The following is an 18,278-nucleotide window of genomic DNA, read 5'->3' as shown; positions in this document are numbered from 1 at the left end:
ATGGAACTGATATAGTGAGAATAAGACTTAAGTGTCACAGAACTTATGTCAAGAAAAATATGACCAAAGAGCAATGACAAAATAAAACTAGAGGTATGAGAAGTGAAATTCAATCAAAAGGGTTTCTAAGTTCTGTTTCTAAATTCTGTTTCTAAGTTCTGTTTCTAAAGAGTAAATTATTATTGCAATGAAACCAATTGAATCTCTACTATATTTGGCATGCTAAACACATTTTTAGTTATTAGTTTGCTTTCTTGGTTTTGAGATCACACCTGGCAATACTAATGGGTTATTCCTGGCTCTGTACTAAGGAATTACTCTGGGAGAAGCTAGGGGACCATAATGGATGCTGGGGATTGAGCCAGGTCAGTTTCTTGCAAGGCGAATGCCCAAACCACTGTTCTAATTCTCTTACCCTCAGTGTTTTATGAGAGTAAAGTTAGAGTCTTTTATTCTCTCATGTTCTTTGAAGTTAAATAGGCTTAAGTGTTATGTCTATGTTCGTCTCCCTTTCTTCAATATAACTCAAAGGTGCACACACAAACACAGATATCCTAACACAACCTGTGTTAAGAGCTACTGTTTAATAATACTTTAACAGTTTTTAAAAAGATAATATATAAAATTATGATAATAACAAACAAGTATATTAATTTTCAGTTCTGTTTCTATAAAAGCAATTAAATAGGCATGAAGGAAGTAATAATTATTGATCATCAAGTTCAACTTGCCTATGATGAGTCAATTTTCAGTCATATTATATAGAGAGGAATAGCATTCTACTATTTTTCTGATGTTGACTATAGGTTATAATTTAAGTTACCCGGGATCAGTGTTTTAAAAAGAGGAAGACATTAAGAAACATCACTTCTGACCAAGATATGTGGAGACCCAATATCTTCTGCTGAAATTCTGTAGTTTGGAACATTGTGAGATATATACAAAATGAAGATTGAAAATTTATCTATGAAACCTGCCAAGTTTTTTCAATAACATATAAAGTAATTTAAAGTTGCAGAAGTAGTTATTTGTGTCCTAGCCTTATTATGTGGTAAAACTAAAAAAAACACCAACTAAAAAGTATTTCATTGAGTTAGAGTTCAGATTGGATTTAGAAGTATATCTCTGAATTAGACATTTCCAAAGCCACAAAAATAATCTGTTTATCTCAGAGTAGATAATATACTCTTCTGATCTCTGCCTCTAAAGGAAAAAAAAAACTAGGAAAACATGTTTCAAATGTTAGGCACTAGAATTAGAAAGTGTTCCCATATAAAATGTGTATATACTACATAATTTTTTCTTGAACAAAGAGATCAAAATAGAAAATCTTTCTGTCAATGTCTATACATAACATGATGCTAATTACTCATTGTTTTTTATTTAGAATCTTTTTCACAGATACATTTTCTCATGTAGACAATGTGTAAAACACTGTCTCTCAGTGGACTGATTTTGCTGAATATTCTCAAAAGCAAACAATCCCCATTCACATTAAAGTGAAGAGAACAGGAGAGATCTTTCTAGTGTGCTGGAAGCTGATGGAAAAGACATTTCAAACGGCCTGGAAGTTGTGGGAAAACCTTGATTTAAACACAATGTAAAATATTTTATTTTTTAATGGCAAAAATCATATGAAAAGAGATTCACCCTTGAAAAGCAATGTTTTGAATTGAGATGCTAAAATAATAAAGTCAGCCATTCGTTTTCACATGGAGTGTGCCTATATGGAGGGATGGGATTGGATTAAGAAGTTGAAAAAGAATAAAAAGTATGTCTTGAAAGATTCCAGTTCTTATAGTCCATGTATTTCTTTGATTTATACATTTACATTTTTGTTTATATTTCACTCTTTGTGTTTTTTTCCTGTGAAATTTGACAAATGCTGAATTGTATAACCACTATCACAAAGATGACACAGGACCATTTGATTTACTCCCCAAATGACTTTTCAGGTTATTTGTTTATATTCAATCAATGTCCTTATACTCAATTCCTGGCAAGCTGATAGCTATGATAATTTTTCTATTTCTATCATGTTATTTAAGAAGTATCAGAGAGATGTGACCTTTAAAGATGGGCTTTGCCATTCAAGAAAAACAAATGAGATAGGTTTATGTGGTTTGTGTATTAGTAATTAAATACATTCTACTGTTGATAATATTCCATTATATGGAAATACTACAATTTGTTTCTACATTTAGTAGTAGAATTTTATCTGGTTTATTTCAAGTGTGGGACAATTATGTATTATAAAAACTCTATACAATTTTCAGGTACAGGTTTTTACATGAAGAAATAGTTTTACTTAGGTAAATAGATAGGCATGAGATTGCTAGGCCATATGATTAAGTATCTACTTAAATTTATAAAGAAGTGTCAAACATTTTTTTCCAAAGAGGCAGGGTCATTTATTTATTCCCAACAGCTATAAATAAGAGTGCCAGATAACCTGTATCATTACCAATACTTGATAATGTCAATGAAAGTGTTTGTAAAAGTAATTATCTTTTAGTGGACTCCAGGAATGTGCCAATGTTCTGTCTAATCAAAGACCATATTTGTACTTTGGGGATCTAATGAGAGAAGTGTTCAAGTGTGAGAAAAAGGCAATCCTTAAGAAAATAATATATCTGGGGCTGGAGTGATAGAACAACGGGTAGGGCGTTTGCCTTGCACGTGGCAGATCTGGGTTCGATTCCCAGAATCCCATATTGTCCCATAAGCACCACCAGGAGTGATTCCTGAATGCAGAGCCAGGAGTAACCCCTGTGCATAGCCAGGTGTGACCCCCCAAAAAAGCAAAAAAATAAAAAAGCAAAGAGAAGAATATAAAGAATATATTTATATATTAAAAGAATGCTTAACCAAAATCCAGGAATCTGTTATTAATAGTCAACCAATATATCAGGAGGGCTTCAAAAAGAGTCCAGAATCAAAAATTGTATGGGTATTTAAGTCAGTGCTTCCATAGTCAAAGTTTCATTTTTTTCCCCCCAAGAAAGTCTTTGTAATAATTCTCCTCTGCCTAACACAAATTAATTCCACAGATTGCAGTGAATACAGTTAATATGTATACACATATGTTTATATTAGCTTTAATAATATGTTTATATTAGCTTTAATAAATGTATCTCCAAAGGAAATATCAGTAAAATATGGGAATTTATAAATGTATTTGGCACATTAACATACTCACTTTTAGCCTAGGAATCAATAGTTTTCCATTCCAGCTTAATATCTATTTTTGTTCGTTAGTTTTGGGGACCACACCCAGCTGTGTTCAGGGCTTACTCCTGATTCTGCACTCAGGGATTATTCCTGGTGGGTTTGGGTAATCATATGGGGTGCTAGGGATTGAACCTCGTTTGTCACATGCAAGGCAAATGCCCTAGACACTGTACTATCTCTCTGGCCCCAGATTCAGTTTTATTTGCTCATTAATAAATCCCTAAACTATTTTATAGATCATGTTAAAGATAACAGAAAAATTCACTTCTAAGTCATAAACTTATTATCTTGTCATTCAAATGTTCTTTGAAAAATTTGAAGGAAAAAAGATTGAGAACTGAAATTCCGAGAAAACAATTGTAAAATATGTTTTTCACATTAGGGGAGGTAGAGAGCAAATGGTATGTGTGAGGAAAGGAGAGTGATTGGCAGAGTAGAGAAGGATAAACAATTTTAATAGACTGACCAGCTTCAAGGCTCTGAACCAGGTACCATCTTAATATATGATAATTAAGATGTTTCACTGGAGATTTATTGAATCTAAATTTAGCCCTAAATTGTCTCTCCCTTTTGCTAAAACTGGGCAGGATAAACTTAGGTCATTTACGGTGACTGCTGAGTGAACCCTAGATTTTTTTTTTATTTAATCTTTGAAATACGTCAGTATATTCCAAACAGACCCAGGGGTTGGAGAAATGATAGGACATCAGGAAGATGCTTTGCTTAAACACAACGCATCTGGGTTTGAAACTCTGGCATGACATATGGTATCCCAAGCCACTCTAGAAGTGATCTCTGGCCACTCCAGGATGTGGCCCCAAAACAAACGCAAAAAACTAACCCAAAAATCAGGATCGGGGGCTGGAGTGATAGTACAGTGGCTAAGGCGCTCATCTCACACACAATGGACAGGGATTTAATCCCCAACATTCCATGTAGTTCCCTGAGTCAGCCAGGGAATCAGGGTTCAAAGTCAGGAGTAACCCTTAGCACTGCCAGGTGTGACTCCCAAACAAAAACAAACAAGGAAATAAAAAAGAAGAGCAAAGATATCAAGGTCTAACAGCATGAGTCAATGGGTATCATCAGAGTGCCCAAATACCATCAGTAACTGATTCACCGCTCACTTTCTGAACTGCGTTCTCTGGACTCACTCTCTCCTCTCTCAGTTAGGGAGGTACACCCTGCAACATGGCCCATGGAAGGCAGGTCGCTTATGCCCACAAAGGGTCAGAATTCAGGCAGGGCTCAGAGGCCCGGAAAGCTCAGGTTTGGGCAGGGTTTGGATGCCCAGGTGATGACAAGGTGCTGAGTACTGACTGGAGTCTCAGCCAGGAGTGCATGGCTGTGACCAGAGAGTAGGAAGGCCAGGATAGGGTGGCAGGAACTGCTGGGGTAGAGTTGGGAGGACTTGTGACAGGTACAGAGCACAGGGGTGTCATTTTTGTGCACATAGCATGGCCAGAGACTGGGACAGTGTACAAAGGACAGAGAGAGACACAAGTACAAAACTTGGCCATCATTCACGGGCGTAACTGCTTAGGAACAGACAGGGAAGTCCTTCACCAGGCACTGTCAAGGACAGGAACAGTGACATCATTCACAGGTAAAGAAGAAGCCTGGACATCCAGGGAGGGACCGGGACCCATCTACTTTATCCGTTGTAAAAAAATCACAAGGGCAGTGCGCATGAGAAGGGGAGACGTGATGTTGTGTCCTGTCATTCTGTTGTCTGTGGGCACTCAGGGCAGCTCTCTCTTGCACGCACCGCTCACATCTGGTGTTCCCGAGAGGCTGTGTGTGGACCGGATCGGGACGGCTCTTCCTTGTGCTTTGCTTCTCTGTGTGCTGCTGTGCTCTCTTCTGTCTGTCTCTCTGTCTCTGCCTCTGTCGTCTCTCCTCTGGTCTCTTCCGACGTCTCTCTGTCTCTGCTTCTGTGTCTTCTCTGTTCTTCTCCGTGTCCTCTCGTGTGTCTCCTTTGTCTCTTCTGTCTTCTTCTTCTGTCTCCCCTTCTGTCTTCTGTCTCCCCTCAGTGTCCCCACTGTCTTAGTTGATAAATTACATAGGAAAGTAGCACAAAGGTGGGTTTAACATTAACAAATCAACAAAGAAGGATAAGACCATTTCTTGAGGAGATTAACAAAATCTCATCTAAGGAAATCTCATCTAAGGAGATCCGCTCAAGGGTGGGAGCCAAACAAGGGTGTGTCAGGGTGTGTCCCTTTCTTCCTTCCTCAGCTAGTAATCCGCTTAAATAGTTATAGTGAATTTACTTCTAATATTTCTAGCAATGTCATTCTGTATGAGCACAGTAAGAGCTATATCAGACTTAAAGTTTGTTTCTTCCTGAGGACATCTCACTATATATTCCAGACCACAGTCCTCAGGCCAGGTTAGTCTTCCTAACCCCAGCAGGGTCCTAGTCTTGTTGTTACTTTTGGATCATGGAGCATTTGTCTATGACCATGCTCTCAACTTATAGTTGAGTATTGTGGCGCTTTGGTCTGGCCCATTTCGATGCCAGGAAAGCTCACAGCTTGCCCTGGGTCCATTCCATCCTTCGTCGGGACCCAGCTTTTTGGGTGCTAGGAACAAAGGGCAACTGAGTTGAGAAAGCAGAAGCCCAGGAGTAAATATTATTGGTAAAACAGCTCCCAAGTTACAAAGCATAATATTAACTGTCTTCCTGTGTCCATACAGAAAGGCCATTGCTCTAAGGTAAACTAAATTCCCTGCGGTAAGGCTAAAAGAACAAACCCCATGTTATTCTACAATCTGTACAATAAATTAACTTTCAATTTTGCGAATTGTTGTTTGTAAATCTTTTGTACAATTCTTAAGAACACACCAGCTCAGGAAAAACCCACTTTTGCGCTAAGAATATGGTTGTAAGTCCTATTAGGAAATTATTGCTTAAAGATCTAGACATTTTACAGTATACCTGGGCTGAAGGTACTTAGAGGGGGAAGAGGGGGAAATAGAGAACATTTGTGGTCCTGCTTTTGTTAGATTTAGAATATTAGAGTTGGCAGTTCTGGGGTCTCTCAGGTTTAGTCTTGATTGGTGAAATTAAATAACGAGTGGATTTTTAGATATAAAAGAGGAACAAAAGGAAGCAGAATGGTATGACAAGTAGTTTTCAACAGAATACTAAGCTAAATCAACCAGAAGTATATAACAAAGTTAGGGTCTGGAGATATCTTAGTTTTCTTTCTCTTGCTCTCTCACTTTTATTTGTATTCCTCTTTTAACAGATAGGCACAGTGATTTACAACACTGCTCATGTTTGTGTTGCAGGAGTACAATGCTGCATCTCCACACCTCACCTACACATCTCAGCATCTGAGCCTTCTTCAGCCACTGTAGCTCCCCTGTCACCACCCTGCTCCTCCCACCTCGGTGAATCAGGAAAGACTGAAGATCTTACCTAGTTCCCTGTTTTGTATCTAGTGTAGTCACTTATGGGTTTCACAATGCACTTTAAGGTTGTGTCTTTGTGGATGTGTCAGCAAAACTTTAAAGGGGAACCAACATTACATAAATGACAACTATGAGAGAAAGAAAAGCCATCTATGAGTTTATCACAGTGTGTGGGAGTGTAGTGTGTGGGGGGGGGCAGAAGAAAAGAGGGACAGGGGAACAGAGACAGAAAGGCAGAGAGAAAGGCAGAGACAGAAAGTGAGGGAGGAAGGGAGGAAGGGAGGGAGGAAGAAAGGGAGGGGAGAGAGAGAGAGAGAGAGAGAGAGAGAAGAGATTGAAATCTAAGGTTCTGAAAATTGCCTTTCTCCTTTGCCAGCTGGCATGCTGAACAAATGTCCTATTTGGGTTTTTCAGTTAAAAAAATCTAAGGAAAGTCAGGAGTCAGGAGGAAATGAGCAAGGGCTTAGCTGCTTCCATTTGTTCATGTTTTGTGTCATCCCAGCAAGTGACTTTGCCGAAGATGGCAGCTATTGATTTGAGCTGCACTTGGCTCCCGTCGGGACTGTGAACGTCTACACTTCCAGAAACTGACCCATTGTGTCCTTTTGAAGGGCCCGGAGCAGATCATATTTCCTCCACAGAGGGCTTTGCTCTAGTCCTCACATCCCCTTTTCATGTTTCTGAGCTCTCAGCACCTCTTTTATGTCCCTACCTCCTCAAAGACCCGGTGCCTAAAGCCCAGGGGCCTGTAACAAGCCTCTCCTTTCTCATGACTTCACTTTAGTCATCTTGTCTAAGGAAGTTAGCTGCTTCCTCGCATCATTCCTCTCAAAGGAAATCTTCTGTTTTCCTTTTGAATTTTAGTTTTTCCAACATTCATTCAACGCACCCCTTAGATGGAGTGATCTCTGCTAAACCCACAAGTGCAATTTCTGTTATCTTTCTGAATGCAAGTTAACTGCGTACTATCAATTTTTCTAGAAAGTAAAGTTAAGAATTTTTCTAATGGTTCTGTCATCTAAATTTCTGGTTTCTAGGGGTTTATACTCAGGGATCATCCTTGGTGGTGGTCAGGGTGCCATATGCAGTGCCAGGGGTCAAGCCAATATTGTCATTGTGCAAGACAGGCACCTTAATCCCACCCTGTAGTTTCCATGCGTTCTTTCTTTGCTTAGCACAAATAATTTCCAATTTGGAAATAGTTTTACTTAAGTATAACTTAGTTTTATGTAAATAAGTTTACTTAAATAGCTTTATTCCTCTTAAATAGTTTTATTTAAGTAAAATAAAAAGTAAATTCAAGAACAATCTTAAAAAATAATAGTATAATAAATATTATGCAAGCATAACAAAATGTTATTATATAATGCCAATATTTACTGTGTGCATGTGTATGTGTGTGTGACATGATCAGAAGATCATTACAAATGATCTTTTGATTTCCATTTGAACAATTTATTCAAAACAAATTCTGTTGGTTCTTGGCAAATTCTTGATGGTTTTCAGTGATTATTATTTTTTTAATAGTTGATCTTAATTGGAACATTAAAGGCTTCTTTAATTTTCTTGGAAGATATAAATTTTACCAATTTACATTTTCCAAAAAATACGAAAACCTAATATCTTTTTATTCTTTTTTAAATAGAAAATAATTTTACTTAATCAATAGCCTTCTAAAATATGGTTTTTAAAGCATGACATTAGTTAACGTTTCTAAACCTAACAGTCATTTATTATTCTGTTATTTGAGACTTTCTCTGAGTTGCCTAGAAGGATAGACATTTGACTTAATTTGAAATAAGTAGGAGCTTTGTGTAATCTCAAAAATCATTACCTTTAATTCCCTATGACTAACATGTGTTCTGTTTTTGCAAGGTTAAAGCATCTCCTCTTGAAAGAAAAGAAATAGCTAAATTAGCATGAATACCTATTTTTATAGAATGTTATCCTTTTACAAATTGAGTTTCTTATTGTTTTGTTAAATAGCTATAATTTAATTACACTTAAATTATTTTAGAAAATACAACATTAAATAATTTAAAAGTTAAAAGGTCACAAGTTGGAGACAATAAAATCACATTAATAATAATGCATATCTAAATATAGTCAGTGTTGAAAGAAACAAATGCAAACTGGAATTGCGTCTTTCAACTAAACATTTACAACTATTTGTAAAACTCATATGTGATAAAAATTAATAATATGTATCATTTTTAAAAAATTAATCAAACAGTATGATTCTAAGGACATAATATGCCTCTGATGAAGAAATAACTTTATATATATCAGGAATTTTATACTGAGAAATAATAGACTACCTAAAATGACAAAGTCCATAACAATTTTACTACTGACATTTAGATAGATTTTTCAATGCCACTGTGTACACTTTTAGACATTACACACCTGTACTTGTATGTTTAGTACTGCAGCACTGTCGTCCCATTGTTCATGGATTTGCTTGAGCGGGCACCAGTAAGGTCTCCATTGTGAGACTTGTTACTGTTTTTGGCATATCGAATATGCCACTGGTAGCTTGCCAGGCTCTGCCGAGAAGGCAGGATACTCTCGGTAGCTTGCCCGGCTCTCTGAGAGGGACAGACGAATCTAACCCAGGTTAACTACATGCAAGGCAAATGCCCTACCCATTGTGCTATTGCTCCAGTCTGGTTACTTGTATATGCGATATAATTATTTATTGAAATGCAAAACCAAGGAGAAATGAGACCATAGGTGGGAATAACCAGCACTGATTTTAAACTCACATGATCATCTCATTCACCAATAGAAACTTTTAAAAAATTTCCAGGTCTGGGGTCAGAAAGATAATATTGTCAGTTGGGCACTTACCTGGACAATTTTTATGGTCTCTCAAGTCCCCAGTTATTCCTAAGGACAGAGCCAGAAGTAAGCCATGAGTACTATGAGTGTGGCCCAAAACCTGGGTGTTGGAATACTGTATGGATGGCTGAAATTCAATCATGAATAGCTTTGTATTGCTCTAAAAAATAATTAAAAAAACTTTTAATAAAATGACAAAAAATATAAAGCAAAAAAAAAAATTCCTTCCCTCCAAAATATTTTCCTAGAGAGATAGTGTGGTAGGCAGGGTGCTCGCCTTGCACATGCTGCCCGGGTCTGACACTGGGCACTCGAGATGGTCTCCTGAGCACTGCCACAGTGATCCCTGGTGAGGAACTACCCCTGAGCATAGCCAGGATTGGCCCTCCTTAAAGTTTCCCAGCGAACATTCAGCTCAGCTTTCTTATAACTTATGACTTTCCTGGAGCAACATATATTGTTGAGATAACAGAAAAAAAAGAATACCAAATCAGGGTCATCTCTGATCATAAGTCCAATTCTGAATACAAGCAAAATATGGTCACAGGTTTAAATACACTACTAAATCCTATGGGTCAAGGGGACATTTCTTTTTCCAGAAGATATTTTTCCACTACTCAAGAAAGAATAAATAGTTTCCTGTAATAATAGTAGGGGGGTCTCGTTGCCTACTGTATGTGTTGTGTATGGGAACTGGTGCATTCCCCCCTAGTGTGCTGTTTCGTGACTCACTGGAAAGGTGCAGGGAGAGTGTTATGCCTATTGGTGCAATTGTGGGGAGATTGCTGTTACTTAAATTGGAAAAGGGAGATATCCAAGTCATTGGATGATGAAAAGAGAGAGAAAGATGAAAAAAAAATTGACTCTCTGCTCAGATACTGTGTTAGATGGTGTGAACTGGAAGCACAAACAAGGGGTGAATTTATTGTCTCCTTTCTTAGACCTGTAGACCGCCAACATACTGAAACATAGAATGAGTGCTGGAAGGAGGGTTACAAAGTCTGGGAAAGAGAATCAGGTAAACCAAATAAAAATTTGTGGAGATAAACATTTCCCCCCATATCCACTTAGAACATTTGGCACAGCAACTCTTGGAAGATGCCTAGTTCTCACCTTTTTTGCTGGGAAAACGCTAACTTAGAGATACTATCATACTTTCTTTGTGGGGCAAGCAGTAATCTGTCAAACTACTGTAGATACTTCAAACTCAGGAGGAACATTATACCAAAGCATGATTCCCGAAGGGCATGTCTGAACAAAGTTGACAGTTTTATCCTGCATTCTTGTTAAGTAGAGTATTAATAGATAGCTCTCTTTTTGCCATAGTTAACATACTAGAGTCATTAATTGTATTTTACACAGATGATCCATTACTCAATAAATCTCCTGTCATTGAACAAGATTACTGAGAAGCATAACCATATGGATATGGTCATTAGTATGACCCTCTAACCCTACTATCTATTTTCACTTATAAATGTTAATCAGTATCCCCTGAAGGTACCCAAAAGACTCTAAATACTTGGCTGTCATAAAATTTAATAATTTGTTCTTATAGTCAGGAATTTGATTAATGATAGTTCTATTTTATTTTGAAGAAAGAATAATAGAGGCTAACTTTTTTTGGATTATCATATTTTTTTCATAATCTAAATATTTTAGATCAAAATATTTTCCAGACATAAATATTTCTAGACACTACCATAAAACAAAAAGATTATATGGATACAGGGATAAACTAACATGAGAAATTCATTGAACATGTTTTTATACCATGAAATCTGGGTGGGCTGTTGCTAGGAGGTAGAGATGGCATAAATGAATATGAAGAAAATAATTTTTGCATGAAAGATATTTGAGTATATCTGATGAACTGCTTAGATTGAGTTCAGTAGATGAGATCTTGTGAAACCGGTCATTTACTATGAAATGATTCCTCAGTCAATGTGAATTGCCCTCATTCTGAGATTTTGTACAATGACTGTGTGCTGTGTTATCATATCTTAAGAATAAGAAGAGTTATTGTCAAGTCCATTATCTCAGCAGGGAATGTTTGTGATGATGAAACTGCCAAGCTTCATCAAGTTGTTCATGCTTTTCCCATGTTATTAACTTGACCCAATTCAGCCTCCCTCTGATGATAACTCATTCTGATTTTAACTCACTTGAAAAATGAGTCAATCTGATTTTTAAAGCCTTGTTGATTTAAACTTATTTTAGCACTTCCTTATATAAAATCTTGTATTTTAGAAAAAAAAGCAGAGACAGAGAGAGAGAAATCCTCTCAGCTCAGCTATCTTATAAGGACAATAGAAGAAAGTAGAAAAATGACGAATGTAAAAATTGCAGTAAGTCATTTTTCTTTCAACTAAACCAACTTTCTTCTATCATTAAAACTTGCTTAGCCATTGATTCTCTAATAATAATTCTGCTTTAGTCCAAACTACTTTTCATCTGTCTACTTGCCTAAGCCTTGCCAGCATGCTATCATGTTTGGTACAAGTAAAAATGGACAATAGGATAAGCAAAGAGACAGACAGTCCTGAAAAACTGCCAGTTTTCCTGAAGCATGACTTACGTCATTTCATTTTTATAATATTGCTCTCTACTAACATGTCCAGAAACTACCTGGTTCCACTCTTATTTTGCTTTCTCTAGGATTTACTCCAATGCCATTTGACACATACACAATGCTAGTGGCAATATCATGGCAACAATTTAGAGAAAAATTCTGAAATATGAAATTCTGCCTGGAGGGAAAACACAAATTATATATATGTATTTATATATATATATGGTCTCCAACTTTGGTTTTTAGATTTTCACTTGAATCTCAATGAATATAATAATATAAACTATTACTGGTGGTTAAGTTTGCATGTAAGTCCCCAAATAGATGAACTATACCATGCATTTATTTAAAATGCAAAAGAAACTGGAAGCTTTGTAGTGCTAATGAATGGATTGAAAATTAATATTTTTATGTATTTTTAATATATATGCTGAAAGAAAATTCAGGTTAATGATAACTAAATGATGGGCAGATATGTCAAAGTTAAAGAGAGCTTGTAGAAATACAAAATCAGAAGCATAGCACATTAATATTAAAGAAAAACTCAAATGTTTAATTATTTAAAGTGAGACTCTGAGTATCTTTCTCAAGAGTCTTGGTGTCTTACATTCTTGCACAAATATAAGTATTATGGTATTTTTCAACTGTGTCATATTGAATTATTTCTATTTTGAGAATAACCATGACAAATATATGCATCACTCAAGAAAAATTCTAACTGGTTAATAAGCACCAATTCCAATGGTTTACATAATGGCCCTCGTAAATTCTGCTATATTTTCAGCATGTTACTGCCTCATCATACTTTGTGTGTTTTGTGTTGTCTCTGTTAGTCTGAGTTTAAAATTTCTGACCACAAGCCTGACAAGTATCCCGATCCTCAAGATAAAAAGCTTGATTTTATATCAACTAATTTTTAGAGTTGGCAGGAAGTGGGTGGAGATTTTGTTTTACTGCTAATGGATTCCAATAATTTCAAACTCCATGAGGTCCACTGCTCATGGCTTCACTCATGCTTTGTTCTGCTCAGCTGCTGAATCTCTCAGATAGCTAATGATGGGTATTCAGTATCTACTGTGTTCTTAACAGTGAGAATTTATTAATGGAAGAGCTTACCAGCACTAAAAAGTGAACTTCCTTATGATATTATCTCTATCTAATTAACGTTTCTGTGCTCTGATCAATGGATTCATTCTGTGCTGTGATCTGATTGTTCTCCATCATTGTATAACTAAAAGTAAACCTCTCGTGCACAGGTGGTTCATTAACTCTGACTAAAGTATTCAGTAGCACTGTCCTTCCTTTGTTCATTAATTTGCTCTAGTGGGCACCAGTAACATCTCCACTGTGAGACTTGTTGTTACTGTTTTTTAGCATATCAAATACACCACAGGGAGCTTGCCAGGTTCAGCCTTGCAGGCCAGATACTCTCAATAGCTTGATGGGATCTCCAAGAGGGGCAGAGGATTCGAACCTAGGTCTGCCATATGCAAGGTAAACAGTTTACCAGCTGTGCCATCGCTCCAGCCCAATTTTTTTTTATCACTAAAATAAAGTTTGTCATCAGGATGCAACCACAGAACTCTGGGAGCCAAATAGTGCCAGACAAGAAACTCTGGGCTTTGTGTCTCTGACCTTTCTCCCTTTCCTATGACACTCACTTTTGAAGCATTCTTGATTCTATTACATTTTTTTAAGTTTGTCACCTTCTAACCTTATGGATATTGCCAAGTAGTTAATTAATTTCTATTGCCAACAACTTAGTAGCTGTGAACTACTGATTAATTGAAAGTGGAGAGTAGTTGAAAGTACATGAAATCTAAAACTTGTTTTTGAACTGTTTTATATAAAATTTTCTAGAAATAATGGCTAATGTGATGACGTTTGGAGATGATCCCTTTGGGAGGCAATGATATTGTGAGGTAAAGTCCTTGTGATGAGATACATGTCCATAGAAGATATACTGAAGAGTTTGCTTCCTATGTCTGCTCTTGGTTATCTCAGGACACAAAAAGTCCATCTGCAAAGCTTAATCTTGCACTTCCTAGCTTCCTAGTCTTTGGAAGTAAGAAGCAAATATATATATATATGTATATATATATGTGTGTGTGTGTACATACATACATACATATACATACATATATACATATATGCATACATATATATGTATATGTATTATTCTATAATAATTTATTACAGTGGACAAATTATTAAGGAGCACTCATTAAATATTATCTTATTTATCATTTGACTGTTCTTTGAGTCTGATGTATATCTGTTGTGATTTTCCTTTCTATGTTAAGGATCTACTTATTTTTTTAAATAATGTATTCAAGTGAAGACATTTGAGAACACGATGCTAAGTGGTAATATTTTGAATCTCTTGGAATTGGAGATACAAATTATTTCCTCAGTAACAGTCAAGCAATACCTTGATCATTCAGCAATATGATATAGCTATAATTTTGGAATAATTATTAGCATATGATGACTTACTTTTAAGACAGTGTCCAATCCCCAGCACCCAAATGCTTTCCTGAGCACCACTAGGAGTGATCACTGAATGCAGAGTCAGGAGTAAGCTCTGAGCATATATTAAAACAGGAAAAATGCATATTTATACCCAATTGGTAAATTCAATAAAGATTAAATGAGATGATTTTAAATTGCATTTCAAAGGCAGAATTTCTGCAGAATACACACATAATTGTTTATTTATTGACAAAAGTCAATTTGAAAATATTTAACAGTATCTAATCAGACTATAATTGTTTGGTGTGCATTCAAAAAATGAATAAGACACTTGTGGCTCTCACTCCCTGCATTCGGTGGTCTAGGGTCACTTCCTCAGCTGGGACAGCTGATGCCAAGGGCGGACAAAGGAGGAAACGAGAGCCAGGCTGGTGGGTATCAATTGCAGTTTATTCCAATCTCTTCTCCCTTCTCCTCTGATTCTCCTTCCCCGAATCTCTTTTCCTCTACATTATTGCCCCTACATTCTTTTCTTCCTGTCCCTCTTGCTAATCTCTGTGCTCCTACCTGTCTCGTCGTCCTTGTCTCTTTAGTTCCTCACGCCCTCCAAAACCTTGGCAGTAGCAACCACACCCAGGCCCCATAGCACAATCAAGAATTCAAAGCCCTCCCTGATCTCATCTCTGCTGCAGGAGATCCTCTCAAAGAGCGAAATACAACGTAGGGTCTTAGGGTTTTTTCTCTGTTCCTTAGTCCAATAACAATTTAAATATTCATACTAATTCTACTTCTTAATGTCAGTCATTTTGTATGGACATGTTAATAGATATGTTAAGCTTATATTATGGCTTCCCTGGGGGCATCTCGCAATGGATCTCAGACTACAGTCCTCAGACCAGATTGGCCTTTCCTAACTCTAGCAGGGTCTAATCCAGGGTTTTGGATTTTGGATCATGACCAAATTTGTCTATATACCATGCTCTTGGACTAGAGCGAAAGCATAGCAGGTAGGGTGTTTGCCTTGCATGCAGCCGACCTGGGTTCGATTCCTTCATCCTTTTCAGAGAGCCTGGCAAGCTACCAAGAGTATCCCACCCGCACAGCAGAGCCTGGAAAGCTACCTGTGGCATATGTGATATGGCAAAAACAGTAACAACAAGTCTCACAATGGAGACATTACTGGTGCCCGTTTTGAGCAAATTGATGAACAACGGGATGACAGTGATACAGTGCTACAGTGCTACCATGTTCTTAACTTATAGTTAAGTTTAATGGCACTTTTGCCTGACCTACTTCGATGCCAGGGTGGCTTACAGCTTACCTTGAGTTTATCCAGTTCCTTGTCAGGCCCTGCTTTTGGGGTACTAGGAAGTAAGGGCAACTGAGGCTTAAGTCAAGAAAACAGATGCCCAGGAATGAACATTATTCAAAGTCAATTAACTTCCCAAGTTACAAAAGCATAGCATTAACTGTCTTCCTGCATCTATATGAAAAGGACATTGCTCTGAATTAACTGTGCTAAGGACAGAAGGAGAAGAGAAAAGCAATATTTACAAGCTAACAGAGTCTGATTAGGAGGTAATGGTCACTGACCAGTTGGGAAGCAGAGCACAAAGAAAGAGGTTACAGATAAACACAGAGGAATGGGAGTGCCTTGGGAGCACTGTGATAGGTGTAACCCAATAAACCCAAGCTTCCTGTGGCAAGGCAGAAAAGACAAAAAAAAAAATATTATTCTACAGTTTGGGCAAAGATTTTGCAAATTCTTTAGTCATTCCTATGCAGAGACCAAGGGGAGTTTAGTAAAGAAAAGGAGTCACTCCACAGCAGTCGAAGGGCAGCTGGGAGGCAGATTGTCCTGGCCAGGGCAGCGTGCGTGTTTTCATTCTTTCTGTGATGAAGGAGAAGAATATTTCCTCTTGAAGGAGTAGCTCTTAGCTTGCCTTTCTCTTTCCCTGGAATTGTGCTTTCGCCCCATTTCATGTGAAATGTAAAAATTTTTAATTTGAGTTGCATATTACTTGTTCAATCTTAAATGGGAAACTAAAAAGTTACCTTCTTATTAATATAAAATGAGCAAAATAAAATCTCATTGTTTACAAATAGATATATTCTTTTTATGAATATATATATATTTATATATGTATCCCTGGCAACCTCCTCATGGCGTATTCGATATGCCAAAAACAGTAACAAGTCTCACAATGGAGACATTACTGGTGCCTGCTCGAGCAAATCCATGAGCAGTGGGATGACAGTAATACAGTGACAGTGATATAGATTCCAAAACAAGAATAAAAGGGATAGAGCTTTCTTCTTTTATAGATTTCTTAATAGGAATGTCTTAGTAAGATACTGTTGATTTGTATACCTGCATCTTAGTTCAGTTATTTCCATTACATGTCACAGTCTGAAAAATTATACTTTTAAGGGCAAAGGAATGAAAAAGTGAAAGGAACATCAAAATATAATTATGAAAATTTTTTTGACCTTGCAGATTGCTTGTGTGCATCTCAGAAACCTCTAGGACTCAGGTCAGCTGACATAGATTGCTTTCTCTCAACATTAAGAGACTGCCCTTAGTCCATTTCATTTACATAATAATCACATTATAGAATGAGGGCATGGAAACTTTTCCTGCACCTTCTCTTGACTTCAATTCATATTGTCTTTAGGGAACAATTTTTATTCAGTAACAGTATTTGAAAATCTATGGGCCTCTCAAATTTGGTAACAAGAATAACTTAAAAAATGTCCATCTTGAACAAGCCTCCAAACTTGCTGACACAAGGAATTCTATTCAAAACTTTGAGTTAAAAATAAAATTAGCGTTAATAGAAAAAAAGCTTATTTAGCAAAAGAATTCCAGCTCTGGTTATCTAACTACAAGCCAGTAAAAGAAGTAGATTAAGAGGACAGAAAATGTAGGATTGCAAAATCATGCTTTAAGTACTCTGTAGAGAGCAGAGAAAACAGTTCTGAAGATAAATGCAGCCTGATGCAGCTTGTGACTTTAAACTGAGACCAGGCTTAGGGTCACTGTAAACTGCCACCCACCCCCACCCTCTCTGCCAGCACAATTCAGTACTCTCATTTTGAACAAAAGAAGTCAAAACCGACATGCAAGCTATTCTTGACTAGTTTTAAACTAAGTTTTAAACTAAACAGATTCATGATTAATATTGAAAACTTTTGCAAAAAGGTGAATGAGAATTTTGTTACAGTTCATAGTCGGTAGTCAAAACAACTTTGATAGAATAAGAAAAGCATGGTATGACCATACACAAAGAAGAGACCTTTAAATTAATAGTTTTCTCAAAAGATTAACAATATTTTTTAAAATAAAAATTTTAATTGCTCTGGAAAGTATGAAACTACTACCAAAACTATAGAAGGGAATATCACAAAAAAGAAAAAAAAACAAAACCAAGGTATTATGTGCTGGAAAAAATATTTTCATGGGATAAAACAAGACAATAACCAAATCAACAGTCTCCATTTCTGACCATTGTAAATAAAGGAGATTTTTACTTAGCTATGTTATTGACAAATTACATTAGCCTTAATAGTCATTATGGACTAGAGCAATAGAAAACTAGGTAAGGCAAATTTACTTTACATGCAGTTCACCACAATTTGATCCACGGGGCCCCTGCCATGTTCACTGCCATCAATGAACCTTGAGTACAAAGCCAGAAATAAATCCTCAGCACTTCTGGGTGCACCCTCAATCCACTCAAAA

Source organism: Sorex araneus, chromosome 5 (assembly GCF_027595985.1).
Source record: "Sorex araneus isolate mSorAra2 chromosome 5, mSorAra2.pri, whole genome shotgun sequence".
NCBI classification, from domain to species: domain Eukaryota; kingdom Metazoa; phylum Chordata; class Mammalia; order Eulipotyphla; family Soricidae; genus Sorex; species Sorex araneus.
Note: the sequence above shows the minus strand (reverse complement) of the source record.